Source organism: Actinia tenebrosa, unplaced genomic scaffold (assembly GCF_029948245.1).
Source record: "Actinia tenebrosa isolate PJP-AT-01 unplaced genomic scaffold, QUT_ActTen_1.0 PGA_scaffold1__47_contigs__length_23844297, whole genome shotgun sequence".
Classification (NCBI taxonomy): Eukaryota; Metazoa; Cnidaria; class Anthozoa; order Actiniaria; family Actiniidae; genus Actinia; species Actinia tenebrosa.
This window is the reverse complement of record NW_028292578.1, coordinates 9,365,037-9,377,786: the sequence shown is the minus strand read 5'-3', so window position 1 is coordinate 9,377,786 and position 12,750 is coordinate 9,365,037. Positions and strand designations below refer to the sequence as shown.

Genomic DNA, 12,750 nt, shown 5'->3' with positions numbered 1-12,750 from the left:
GGAACTTTACGATGAGATGTGCGGTTTAAAGCGCGCGGAACGATTTAGCGCTATGATAACCCTAGCAGGTTGGGCAAAGGAATCTGTGAAAGATTTCATGCGATTCCCACTCTAAAAAGAAAACAATATGTTATATATATATGGAGTGTACGATGTGTGATAGGGTGTTCAAAAGCGTGAAGCGGTTACAAAACCATATTGACAGCAAGGTGTGCATTACCAAATGCGACGATTGTAAGAAGGAATTTAGTTCCCGACAGCGTTTGGAGTATCACATTCAACATAGCGTTTGTGGTAATGGCTGCGAACTTTGTAGCAGGTCTGTCACCAACATGGTAGAGCATATGGAAAGGCATGAAGATGTCTACCAACGTCACAAAGACAAATACGATCTGGAAGACATTGACTGCTACGAATGCGGCGACATAATGGAGCGCTGCGAACATAAGGAAGATTATATAAGGAAGTGTTGTGCGGATGAAATGCGTCTGCGCAGCTTAGTTCCCTTCTTTACGTTCAAAGAAGGCGTGAAGTAGACTAATAGATCTCACTGGGAAGGTATCTGTGACGCGTGTGGTTGTCCCAGGAAGGGTGATCATGTAGTCAACTGCCTTAAACATTTGGATGTGAAAGCCTTTGAATAGGCTCAAAGAATTGGCAACGCTGGTCGAAAGAGGTGATCAGCGTTGCCTGGCGCTTTTTTTACGACCCCCGCCTAATTTCCAAGGGTGTTGTTGTTGTTTTTAATGATGTTTGTGAGAGCTGATCAAATTATTGAAGGTGTTGTTGTTGTTCTTTTGTTAGTATTGTTGAACTTGTTTGCTTGTTTTGTTTTTGAAGGTGTTAACATTAATAACACTATTCGAACATTATCAAAGAACAACAACAACCCTTTCAGAAATCAAACCGGCCCTGCAAACACCCTTAAAAGAACAACAACAACGCCTTTGGAAATCAAGCCAGCCTTGCGAACATCGTCAAAAGAACAACAACAACCCTTTCAGGAATCAAGCCAGCCTGCGCAAGGGTGTTCCTAACCCCTTTGAATATATGGACTGCATTACTTGTGAGATATCAGAAGATTGTATCATCGCCCCAGAAGTACAGGAGGTCATCAAGGAGGTCGTTAAAGAGCGTGCCGACCAGCCCAAAAAAAAGTCACCCTCTCCTTTGAAGAAAGGTACGACTGCCGTCACACCTACTTAGGCGGCGACTTTGGTGCCGCGCTGATCCGAAAGCGCTGCGGACCGTCGCAGATGCGCTTACGTACAGAGAGGAGACTGAATGACCCTCCTTTCGACGTCAAACACCCAACGCCCGTGTTCTTTGCCATGTGAACGCAGATGGGTAAATTCTTCGCCTTGAATTACGTACCGCACGCGATCGGGCGCCCATAAGGAATATTCCTTGCCCTCGTTGTCTTTTAATACCAGCCGTAAGCGGTTGATATCCTCAAAGACGACGTAATTTTTTATCTCATATGCTTTGCCTTCCGTAAGATCCTTCCAATGCGTTTGCGCGATCATATATCCTATGAAATATCCTTAAATGCGTCTCCAGCGTTTGTGTGGTGCGGAAGCGCTTGCAGCACCACCTACAGGGTATACGAATTCCCCGCGCGTAGTTAGCGATAGCGCGGCAGACGACGTCGTAGTCGTTGCTGATTAACACCTTATAACCATTCTCTTCGTATTGCTGCAATAAAGAGTGTTGATCCGCGGACAGTACCCCGTTGCCTTTCGGTGTCTTCAGCTCCAAGCAGAAACCGCGGTAACGCATGTGTGCATTCAGTATTAGCAAATCAGGTTGACCTCTTTGGTAACCCTTCTGCCAACACTTTATGCGCCTACCGTCCGAGTCCTGCAGTTCGCCTAGACCAGGGGTTACGAGCATTTGGGGGTAGAACCTGCGGATGTAAATGACGACTTTCTTATGTAGATCGAATTCGGTTTCTATCTTGAATACCAACTTATTTGCGCCATTGAATCTACGGTCTAGTTCGTATTTGCCCGTTTTACGCAACGTGGGTAAGACTTCTTCTAGCACCCACTCCTGAAATTCTACCGCGCGGGGTAATTTGGAACTAAATATCAGCTGATACAAGCCGGCCTCAGAAATGAACACGGAATGTGGATGGATAGTAGAAGGGGAACGACTTGGGACCCCTTGCATGTCGACCCATCTTTTCTGGTATTTCTCAGAAACGTGGTCTCTAATTGCCTTTTTGGTGTTTTCATAATCTAACGCAGACGCCACTTCCTTCGCTTTGAAGTATAGTTTGTCGCCTTGCGTTATACATTGCAGTTTGGTATCGTGGTGTTCGGATACGCGTAACATCGTATATTATGCAAATATTTTAATGTCGGCAAACAAGTTTGCCTCTAGAGGTAAGCTACGCTTACTGAGATCGTATCGATTTTCACTAGGATGAGTGAGCACGAATCAATATGCGACGCTTTTCAATTGGTTCATTTCTACGCTCAACTGCGCGTCAGACACCACGAAGACGTAGCAGTTTATCTTATCGCCGTCGCCCGCGGAGGCATTCTTTGTGCGTTTGATTTCCAAAGTAATACCGTCTTGAGTGTTGACCAGCCGCAGACCCTGACCATGCATAGATTCATCGTTGGTGGTGCGCATGTCGATCCATAACGCGTACTTATCATTAAAGAATTCCTCAGGGCTAATTTGGTCGCCAAACTTACGCATTGCCTCCCTGTACACGTCTGCAGGCTTTATCCCCTGGGAGTAGACCTTGTTGGGGACCCCGTTTATGTTTACCCCCACGTTAGTAATGTTGGGGTTGTGAAAGGCCTCGGAGTTGCGCTTACCAGCCTCGTAGGGTTTGGCAAACACCAACATCAACCCCGTGAGACTTCTTCGGGGGAGGTTAATGCTTTGGTTGATAACCTCGTCCGTCTTATCCAGGAAGCTGAACGTCTTATACATCACCACGTGGTCGTATAGGAATGCCTTCCCGGCGCTGTATTCCATGCCAGCGCTGCGGGCCAGCTCTTCGCTGTATACCGTTTCGTACTGTAGCTCTAAGTTGGTAACAGAATAGGGATGAATACTTCCGGTAAGTGCTGTCCCAGATGCGTCCATCTCTAGGATATTAGTAGTGTCTGCTAAGGTTACTTCAAACTGTAGTTCACTTAACTGCCTGGGGTAGTACGCACCATGGTTTGTAATTACTTCAAAGTCCAGTGGTATGACATACTTAATACCATAAGCCGTCTTTATTCGCTTTGCGTCTGCTACTGCCGTTGCGTCCCCAGAATCCGTGGGCTGCGTCTTAGTATCGCTGCGGACCTTACGAAGAATAACACTACCAATTCCTTGTTCTATCCTTTTCGCGCGGTCGAAGGCCGTCAACCACAAATCTTTGTACGTGGTATACAGATCGTACCTGTTCAGATCCAACAGGGTCTCCCCGGCGAACTTGACCCTCATCTTAGAGACTATGTTACGGCCTAGGTCATTTACTGCGTAAGTTTCTATTTTCGTACTTGGTTATATTGCTAGGTCAAACCTTAGAGCCAAGGTGCCAGGAACTAAAACTAGATTATCCGTTAGACGGGGTACGCCTACGTACAGCGTCTCCCCTGGTTTTGCGCTGCTGGGGGTAAAGGTGACCCGGTGAAAGGTTCGTTCTGCCTTTAGTCCACCAACCTGCTTAGGTAATACATTGGGGTTTAACTTTGAGCTTATCATATATAATGGAAGTAGAAGGAACGGATTTTGACCCCCTTACCGAAGAAGGCCAAGTCGATATTAACGATGAAGAATTCGATGCATGGACCCAAGGCGCGGAAACCGACCCCCTAATCTACGACGCAGCCTTGGAAAACAAGTACGGTAGTAGGTGGAAAAGCTTCAAGGCCGCCCTAAATCGCATGTGGCAATCGAAGAACCGCGGCAGCCCCGTCCCCGAGTACTTAGAACTTCAAAACATAGACGAGCAGGGAGCAACCGCGCGGGAAACCGTAGAGTGGGCAACGCAGGAGCTAAGAATGCGCTATCCCAATTTCGAGGTCGACGACATAAGGCTCACAGAACGCGGAAACAAAGTTCTCATAAGCGTCAGAGACATGAGATATCCCGACGCTAACCGTTGGACCAAACCACAACTTCTCTTTGATGATAGTGGCTCGGTCAAGGTTAACGTAGCCAGATTGAGGGGCTTCAAAGAGGCTACCCGGAGCGACTTAGAAAGATTAAAAACCCTGAACGAAAGGGTCGCGCTAGAAAGGCGCGCCGAGGGGCTACAAGAAACGTTGGAAGAAAGGGAAGCAGATTACATGAGACAAAACCAACTGCTCGCCGATGCTCAAAAGAGAGAACTTGACGACAAGAATCAGCTAATAGTACAGATGAGAGAACAAAGAGACAAAGCTCTACGCGATAGAGACCAGGCCCAAAGAGCCTTTGAGCTTGCCCTGCGAGACCTGGACATGAGCAAGGAAGAAGCCAAAAACTTGCATATTACCATAGCCGGCTCTTTGGAGGAACGCCGGCAGTTGGTTGCCGAAATTAACGCCAAAGAAGGACAACTTCGTCAAATGGCTCAGACTATCGAAGACCTGGAAAGAAACATAGCCGAAAAACGGGAAATAATCAATGACCAGACTCGTCCCGAAGAGGAAAGGGAGGCAGCCCAAAAGGAGGCAGAAACCCTTCAGGTAAGAGTTGCGGAACTGCGAGCGCAAAAGGAAAACCTGGAAAAGGAGCTGGGGCTTACCACCAAGGAAAAGGTAAAAAGAGCTCTGGTGAAGTATGGTATTCCGCTGGCATTCGCGGTCGCTATTTCAAGCGTAGTAGGAGTTATCCTTAATGCACTTAAGGCTACGGGCGCAGGCGTAAAGAAATTAGGTAAAGGACTAACGGACTTAGGGAAAAAAATGGCAGCCGGTCTTCCTGGGCTGCTTGGTAGTGTTCTTGGCCTGGCACTTAGGGCCGGCGGAGAACTGTTGAAGTTCGTGGGGAATAACATCTGGATCTTGGTAGTAGCTATTGGGGTGGTACTCCTGAAGAAGATGAAGGGCTGATCTTGTCCTTGTGTATTACTGGTGGCTTATCGTCGTCGGGCGCCCGAGGCATTCTCGACTTGGGATAAGTAAAGATAGTGTTCGCGCCGCCTTGATAATGCGGAACTAGCGGCAACACACTCATGGTGCTAATGGTCTTATGATTCCAAATAGCGTCCACCGGGGTGGGGGCGGTTGGGGCGCCATTTACTCGCACAAAGCCGGTATCGCTCGGGCGAACTTGAAGCTTTGCATGTTGGCAATTGGCTATCATGTGAAACGTTACTGGCGTTATATCTTCTGTGCTTGACGGATAGGACTCAAACGAGAAATGAGCCAAATGCCTGGTATTTGTTTTTACCCTGTATGGCAGCAGTGGGCGGTCGTTCTCATCAACGATCCTAAAGCCGGCATTACAATTATGCCCCATCGAAATGCAAATAGTGCACATAATCAATCCCAGGCCTCCAACCTCCACCCACAATCCGGTGTCATACCAGTTGTCGTACGTATGCCTCTTATCCTCCAGGTAATGATAAAACCAGTCTTCCTTTGCGTGTGGGTTGTTCATATATTTAAAGGCTCATTACCGTAAGAGTGCTAATGGTCTTGTGATTATAAGTCTTATCTCTTTGGTCCTCTATGCTATTTACCGCAACCTTTCCCGTATCGTCTACTCTTATCTGCAGCTTTACCTTTCCATGGCAATCGGCAACCATGTGAAAAGTCCAAACCGATAGATTTTCAGTGCTGCTGGGATTGGGCTCTACGGAGAAATGCGCGGGCTCCCTGGCGTTTGTCTTATTTCTCATAGGCTGCAATATGCCATTGTCATCTAGAAACCTGAAGCCCACGTTGGCGTGGCTGTCCGTACCAATGCAAATGCTGCATATTATCAGCTTCTTTCCTGAGTAGTTCAGATCCACAGACATCCCGGTGACGTCCACCCAAGATGCCTGGGTGTATTTTTTCTCGCCTGTGTAAGTCGTATAAACACAATCTACTCCAGCTACGTAGGGGTTGTTCATCGCCATACATAATAGCTCAGACCAATGCTTGCAGCTGCTAGGCCGGCCTTTAGTAAGTTATGGTCATATTCCTCGGGTATCGTAGGCAGGACCTTCTTTGGTGTCACGTATTCCTTTTTTGATGGCACGTGTTCCTTTTTTGGCTTCTCTACGAAGTGAGGAATGCCCTTGGTCATGTCAGAGTTCACGTCATTCGCTCCAAACTTCATATCCTTAGTAGCTCGTTGAAGTTTGTTGTTGTAACCCACAACGGAATTGGTGTTGATAACCAAATTACTAGGCATTAACCAACAACCAGGCGACAAAGCGTAATCCAGCCGCACTTTGGATTGTTGCACCGCCAATTGATATCTCTGCACCGACTTGGATATGTCATTTTCTATTATTGCGGACTCAAATAAAGTTAGGAATTCTTGTTGCGTTTCCCGCGAAGCACCTTGGGAACCAACAATTGGGCTGCGGGTATTTACCTGCGCTCCCAGGGTGCAGTAGACGAATGCTTCAATGCTGCGGTTGATCCTGGCTAGGTTTCTTAGGCCTTTTCCTTTTAATAATACAAACGGATCCCAAGGACTGGGGTAAATTGTCTCAATCCTATCGATCAGCGTAACGTCATTCTTGCGACCACCCAAGTCGTAAAACTTTAGGACCCCGGGATATTTTTGATGATACATGTCTGCCGGACGCACGCCGTCAACATGCCAAGCATAGATAATGCCCAAGCCATGCGTGGCGCCCTCCCGATAACGAAAGTCTCTCTGCTGCGGCTTAAACTCATTCATTAGTCTTTCTAGGGCAGCGGAATCGTAGTGGTTATTCATTCGATTGAATGGCTATTCCCCCGGTAATGGTACGCTAAGCTCCTTCAATATGCGCCGCATAGTAAAGGCAACGTGGAACCTTAGAAAGGCAATGTCGAACATATCCGCGGCAACCCCGCAGCCCTTTGTAGCCGCCCAGACGGCAAAGCTTAACTGCTGCGGCCAGTACTTAAAGTTAGGTCCCTTTAACCATTCGTGGGCTTCTTTTCCTGAAGTGTGCGTAAGGTTAAATTCCTTAAAGATATCCCTTATTACTACGTCAAAGGTTTGCTTACCCACTGGAATCTTTAAATGCGTTACTATCTTATCAAAGTTGTTTACGCCACCTTCAGCATCGTAAAATGGGTAATCCTGGTTGGTTATTAATAAATTGCTTGGAAAGTTAGACTGCTTTTCCTTACGTACAGGCTTACGTAAGGGCTCATGCACGGGCTTACGCACGGGCTCATGCACAGGCGCAGGGCGCGCCTTGTGATGTTCGAACATTTTTCCAAGCTGTTTCCGACTTAAATAATCCGTATGATACGGGTGATCCTCAAAATCATTTCCAAAAGCGTCGTACATTAGTATATATAATGGATGTTATACCATCAGCACCTCCACTTTATCCTGATCTACCCAAGGAGGGTCCTAACGAACTAAACGCAGAAAACTTTAGGCTCAATAAGGCGAACTTGATACTGGCTTACTTGGAAGGGCAGGCAAAACACTACGAAAAAGTTAGGAAGAAATACGTTAGAGCCCGTAGCACGTTACATAAGATTGCGATAACTTCAGGATCCATATCCGTTGTGTTAACGGGCTCCGGCGTTGCTACTTCGCTTACTGGGCCGGGAATAATTGTTGGAGTTCCTTTGGCCGGCGTTGGGGCAGCCTGTGGTATTATTTCGGCTGTTGCTACGGGCATTATGAAACAGTTGTCAAGCAAAATATCCAAGCATGACACGACAATAGCTCTGTCAAGGGCTAAAGTAAATACAATTACCGATCTTGTCTCAAAAGCATTGCGTGACAGAAAGATAGACGACGTAGAATTCTCGATTATTCTAGCCGAAGAAGACAAATACGAGAAATTAAAGTCGAACATAAGGAACAAAAAAACAGTCGTAAAAGATCTTTCCGAGGAATCTCGCAAAAAGATCTACCAGGAGGCAAAAGAAGAGCTTCAAAGAAAGCTCGCTCAGTAAATATCGTGACAGGATTCTATTTACATATTGAACGCCGGCTGTCTGGTTCATATGCAAATTAGTGTAAGACATAAATATAATAATTTTCACATACGTAAGCGTCCTGTGTGTCTGGCGTTCGCTTGTGATCGTGGACTTTGGATCTGGGGGGGCCCAGAGTCCCGAGTTCAAGCCTCGCTGCAGACACATTTGGACCGGTTGCTGTGAGTGAAAAAAAAAGCCTCCCCCACTCACAGCAACCGTGGGGGGAGGGGTGGAAAAGAAAAGATAGAAAGTGCGATTCAACCCCGCGATGGGGGGTTTCGCAAGGAAAAGTTGGAAAAGTCAGGGGGTGTCTCGGGACGCTGTCCGGAGTTCGCCCTCTGGTGGGTCGTAAGAAAGATATATGCAAAAAACCCCACTGGGGATAGCTTGGTGTTCTGCGCGATGCATTCCCCAGTGGGGTTTCTGGTAACGCCAGTTTTGCATTTTTATTTTCTCGGAATCCATCCTAACAGGGGGTGGTTGGGGTCAATTTCACGGAATATTTCGTAAATTACGTCAGGGTAATAAGGAATATCCTTATCCAACCGACAAAACATCCACTCAGCTCTTGTCATATCAGAAACCTCGGGAATAGACTTACCGGTAATTTCAGACAAAAGATAGGGAATAGCTTTGTAATATTTCCCTAGCTTTAATTTTTTCAGCGTTTTCCGTAGACTTTGTGGGGTTGGCTCTTCTAAGTGGTCTATGATTTTCTTCTTTACTTCGTTGTCTAAATATACCGGGTGTAAACCTTGGATATGACTCATCCAGTCCCTAAAGTATTTTATTCTCTTATAAGGTGTTTTCTTACGACCTCCATTAGCGTAATATTGCTCTCTGGTAGCATTTGACACGGCATTACGAATATTCTTACCACACTCGTAACACTGTGCTGACGTATCTTCTTCTATTTGCATCTTCTTATCACAACAAACTAACTTCCTTGGTGGCGGGGTAACAAACTTAGGTTTCAAACACTTTACACAGAAGTCATAAGCAAACTCTTTACATTCATGCATCGTATATAAAACAAATATAAAACAAATATCTTCGTCGCACAGCAGCAGTAAGGGACACATCGCGCAACGTCGGTAATACCCGATGCGGACGCATACATTTAGAGGGGCCTGAAACGCAGATAATACCCGTGAAATTCAATGCTTAGTGACTCGGATTTCGCGAGTCCCCCTTACTGCTGCTCTTTCGAAGGTTTCAAAAGCACCCCCAAGATGTTTGGCAAAAAATAAATGAGGTTTCTAAATTTTTAAATCATGAATCTATTACCTAAAGTAATGAAACTAAACATGTGCTGTAGGACTTGACGGTTCTGGTTTCTTGGAAATGCAATATTTCATTTATAAAAATATTATTAATCAGGCTTAAAATCAAACACATTGTACTGAACTCTTTTTTTCTATTATTCCATAAAACAAAATCAACTTACCTTACAAATTAATTTGTAGTACGAGTGCAGAAAGATGCAGTGTTTCGCGTGATTGATTTGGCTGTTGGCGATAAATATCACAGGGGATGTATGAATAGATATCAGTAGCTTAGGATCATATCATTGGGCCACGCCCCTGGGGTCTAATTAGGACAACAGGACGTGAGCTACTGCTGTGTTGGAATTATTAGCTGAAAAACAATCAATAAGAACAACATTAGATTAGCATAGCTATGATGTGCCAAACAGGAATACCGGAATAACTTATGAACAGGCACAAATAAAATCTGCACTGATTGCTAATGTCAATGATGATACGAGAAAACCTAAAGATATGAACAGGGCTCAACTACGATCGAACTTATTTTGAGTATTACAAAAATATGAATTGAAGAGAGAAAACCAACCCACGGTTTGAACAATTCTTTAATACATTTAAAAAAATAAAAAATGAATGATATATCAATAATTGATGTATTTCTAAAATATATAAATTGGGAAAAAAAATTATCTTCAATAGTCATCGGGTTGGAGAAAATAAGGTAATTTTGATCTCGTTGGTAATTTTTTACAAAACTCTAGAATGGAATTTTCCCCCGTTTTTCACACAAGTTTTTGTATTTTCAATTTCAAAAGATAAGTGAAATCAATCTGATGGGAGATTTTAGAGGTGTTGCGCTCACGTTAATATGTAGTAGGATGGTCGGCGGGGAGATTTAGATGAATGAATGAAAAACTGATCATAAGCTGCCTCATGAAACCGACTGATGATTAAAAGCCATGTACATTACTATAATTTTCATAAACTATAAATGAACCATGGTTTAGTGTAAATTATTGAAATGGAATGACCTTCTTTACGTAAAAAATAAAAGGAAGAATATAAGAAAATAAGAAAATATCAAATTTATCGAACTCTGAAACGACCTCTTGCGTTGGCTTATCTAATTCAGAGCACGGATAATTCACAGATTGAATTGCTCATGAAAATATAAGTAGGGTTTTGCTGAAAGAAAATCGTAGAAAGAGTATGCCCTATTCAAGTCATACCAATGGTCGAGAAAAATCTCAACGTATTAAACGAATTTTTTTTTTTTTTGAAAACAGTTAGAAACTGGGAATTTTAGAATTAATGTATAAAACAAAATCATTGGCGGCAAATAAATTGTAAAACATTGAAGTAAGAGTTTGGGAAGGATAGACGAAAAGGCGTAGTCCACAAAAATAAGAGTACGAATAAAGTTGTTTGAAATTAACGGGTGTAGATCTTCATTCAATTACTTTAACATCATATTACTGTCATATATAATCTTTTTCGAGTCACAAATCAACTTGTAACTGGCTGACATGACTAAACAAATCGAAATACCTCAAAGAAATTATTGTGCTTGGATTAAGGTTAAGTTTCCAAAAATTCCTTGCACATAGAAAACAATATTTTTTTCAAAGTTTTAAAATCCCCGAAACAAGAAAAGATGGATTACTTTCCTAGCTTTTAACACATATTCGCATCTTTATAATTCTGAATAAGGGCTTCAAAATTCAGTACTTGAAGCATGAAGTTAAAACGATTAATTAGGGGGGAAAATATATAAAAAAGAAAATATTTGAACTAACCTCCCTTTAAAATCTTTTTTGATTGAAGAAATCCTGCGGCATGAGAAACCCCTTTATTTGGTTGCTTGGCCGGGGCATCAGATGACTGTTGTACTGGCAGTGACAACCCTGGTACCTACGCAATATATAAATATAGTATTTTTATTCTATATTCAAATCTGCCAAGATGACTCGTGATCATTTGCGAGTCAAAAGTCAATTTAATCTCGTATATCCAGGACATGTGTAAATCATAATTTATTTATAGCATTGCAATGTTCAGCATTTACATTCAATACGATAATACGGACACCCCGCTATTACGATGCCTATATTGCATCTCCCCTCCCCCTCCCACTTTTTGAGAAATAGTGATTTTTTCAAATTTGTAGTTTATAATAAAGCTCATAAAAATGCTTATAAAACTAAATCCTTATATTCAAAGAAAAATGAAAATTTAGTAAAGTACCAGACAGACAGACAGACAGACAGACATTTGTTTTCGGTATCGAGTATTAAAAAAAATACATTGACATTTTACCCGAATAAACATTAACGTATGAAGGCTATAATTGTTGATTTATAGTAGTTTTTCATATGTTATAATAGATTCATCTATTTAACCTATTTAGTACAATTACTATTTATATCCTAGTCTGGGTAAGAAGACCACATACTATGTTAATTCTGTATTGTATGTGATCTTTTTATAAAGCAGTTATAAAGCATATTTTGCTACTGCAACTGCTAACATTTTGGGCTGACTCATAAATAGCAGTACCTAATTTTTATGTTTTAAACCCCTCCCCCCTCCCCCCTCCCCCCCAAATAAAATGCTCTTACGTCTCTGCATAGTCATTTACGTTTAGCATTGCATTAACCTGCTAAATACGATCACCCTCTTATTATGAACTATAGACATATATGAAGATATAGAAATATAGATAAGTTATAGTGCTTGGGAACGAGGTTATTCCGGGCGAGACCCTTGGAATTAAATTCGGAAAAATTAAATTCCGACCTCGCTGAGAATATTCTCATCTTTATATAGACATATATGTTTAGCATTACATTAACCTGCTAAATACGATCACCCTCTTATTACGAACTATATATAGTCATATACATTCAGCATTACATTAATCTGCTTAATATGATCACCCTGTTGTTTATACATTCAGCATTAAGTTAGCCGATTCTCAGATGTAAACTATTATTTACCTCATGTTCAGTTCTGAACGGTTTTATAAGTGGACTTTCGTAGAAAACAAGTGTTCGTACGTTGTGCTGTTCGAGTGATGTTTTTTTTTTTTGCATCCGCAGTATTGAAGTGGGGTCTCTCGTCATCCTGGCTCGTACATGCTCCAGAGGCTTTGCACCATCACATGACGGCAGCCATGACAGGAGGCAGGAACAATTGAATCTGGTCGAATCTAATTTAAAAAAGAGTTCAGCCATCTTTCTACGGTTGATTATTTCGTTAACATGGACAAGAATTTTCACAATGTGAACGACTAATTTTCTAGATTTATCATATTCAATGTCATCGATCCCTTTCCATATTCTACTTTTCCTTGGTTTCACAAACCGTATAATTATAACTATCAAGATTTTCTTGTG

At 42.8% G+C, this 12,750-nt stretch overlaps 1 protein-coding gene across 2 annotated transcripts in view; it reads right to left on the bottom strand.

Annotated features, from left to right (window-relative positions):
* LOC116286557 (ATP-binding cassette sub-family C member 4) overlaps positions 1 to 11,259 on the bottom strand; it is a 33,912-nt gene extending 22,653 nt beyond the window's left edge. Inside the window, exons 1-2 of one of the 2 annotated variants that reach the window (XM_089032789.1) lie at positions 11,152 to 11,259; positions 9,535 to 9,725 (exon numbers count right to left, since the gene is read on the bottom strand). The gene's annotated coding sequence lies outside the window, so the exon portion shown is untranslated. Of the gene's footprint in view, positions 1 to 9,534; positions 9,822 to 11,151 lie in introns of those variants that run through there. The other variant, XM_089032790.1, reaches the window with a different exon arrangement.
* Between the last annotated feature and the right edge of the window lie 1,491 nt (positions 11,260 to 12,750).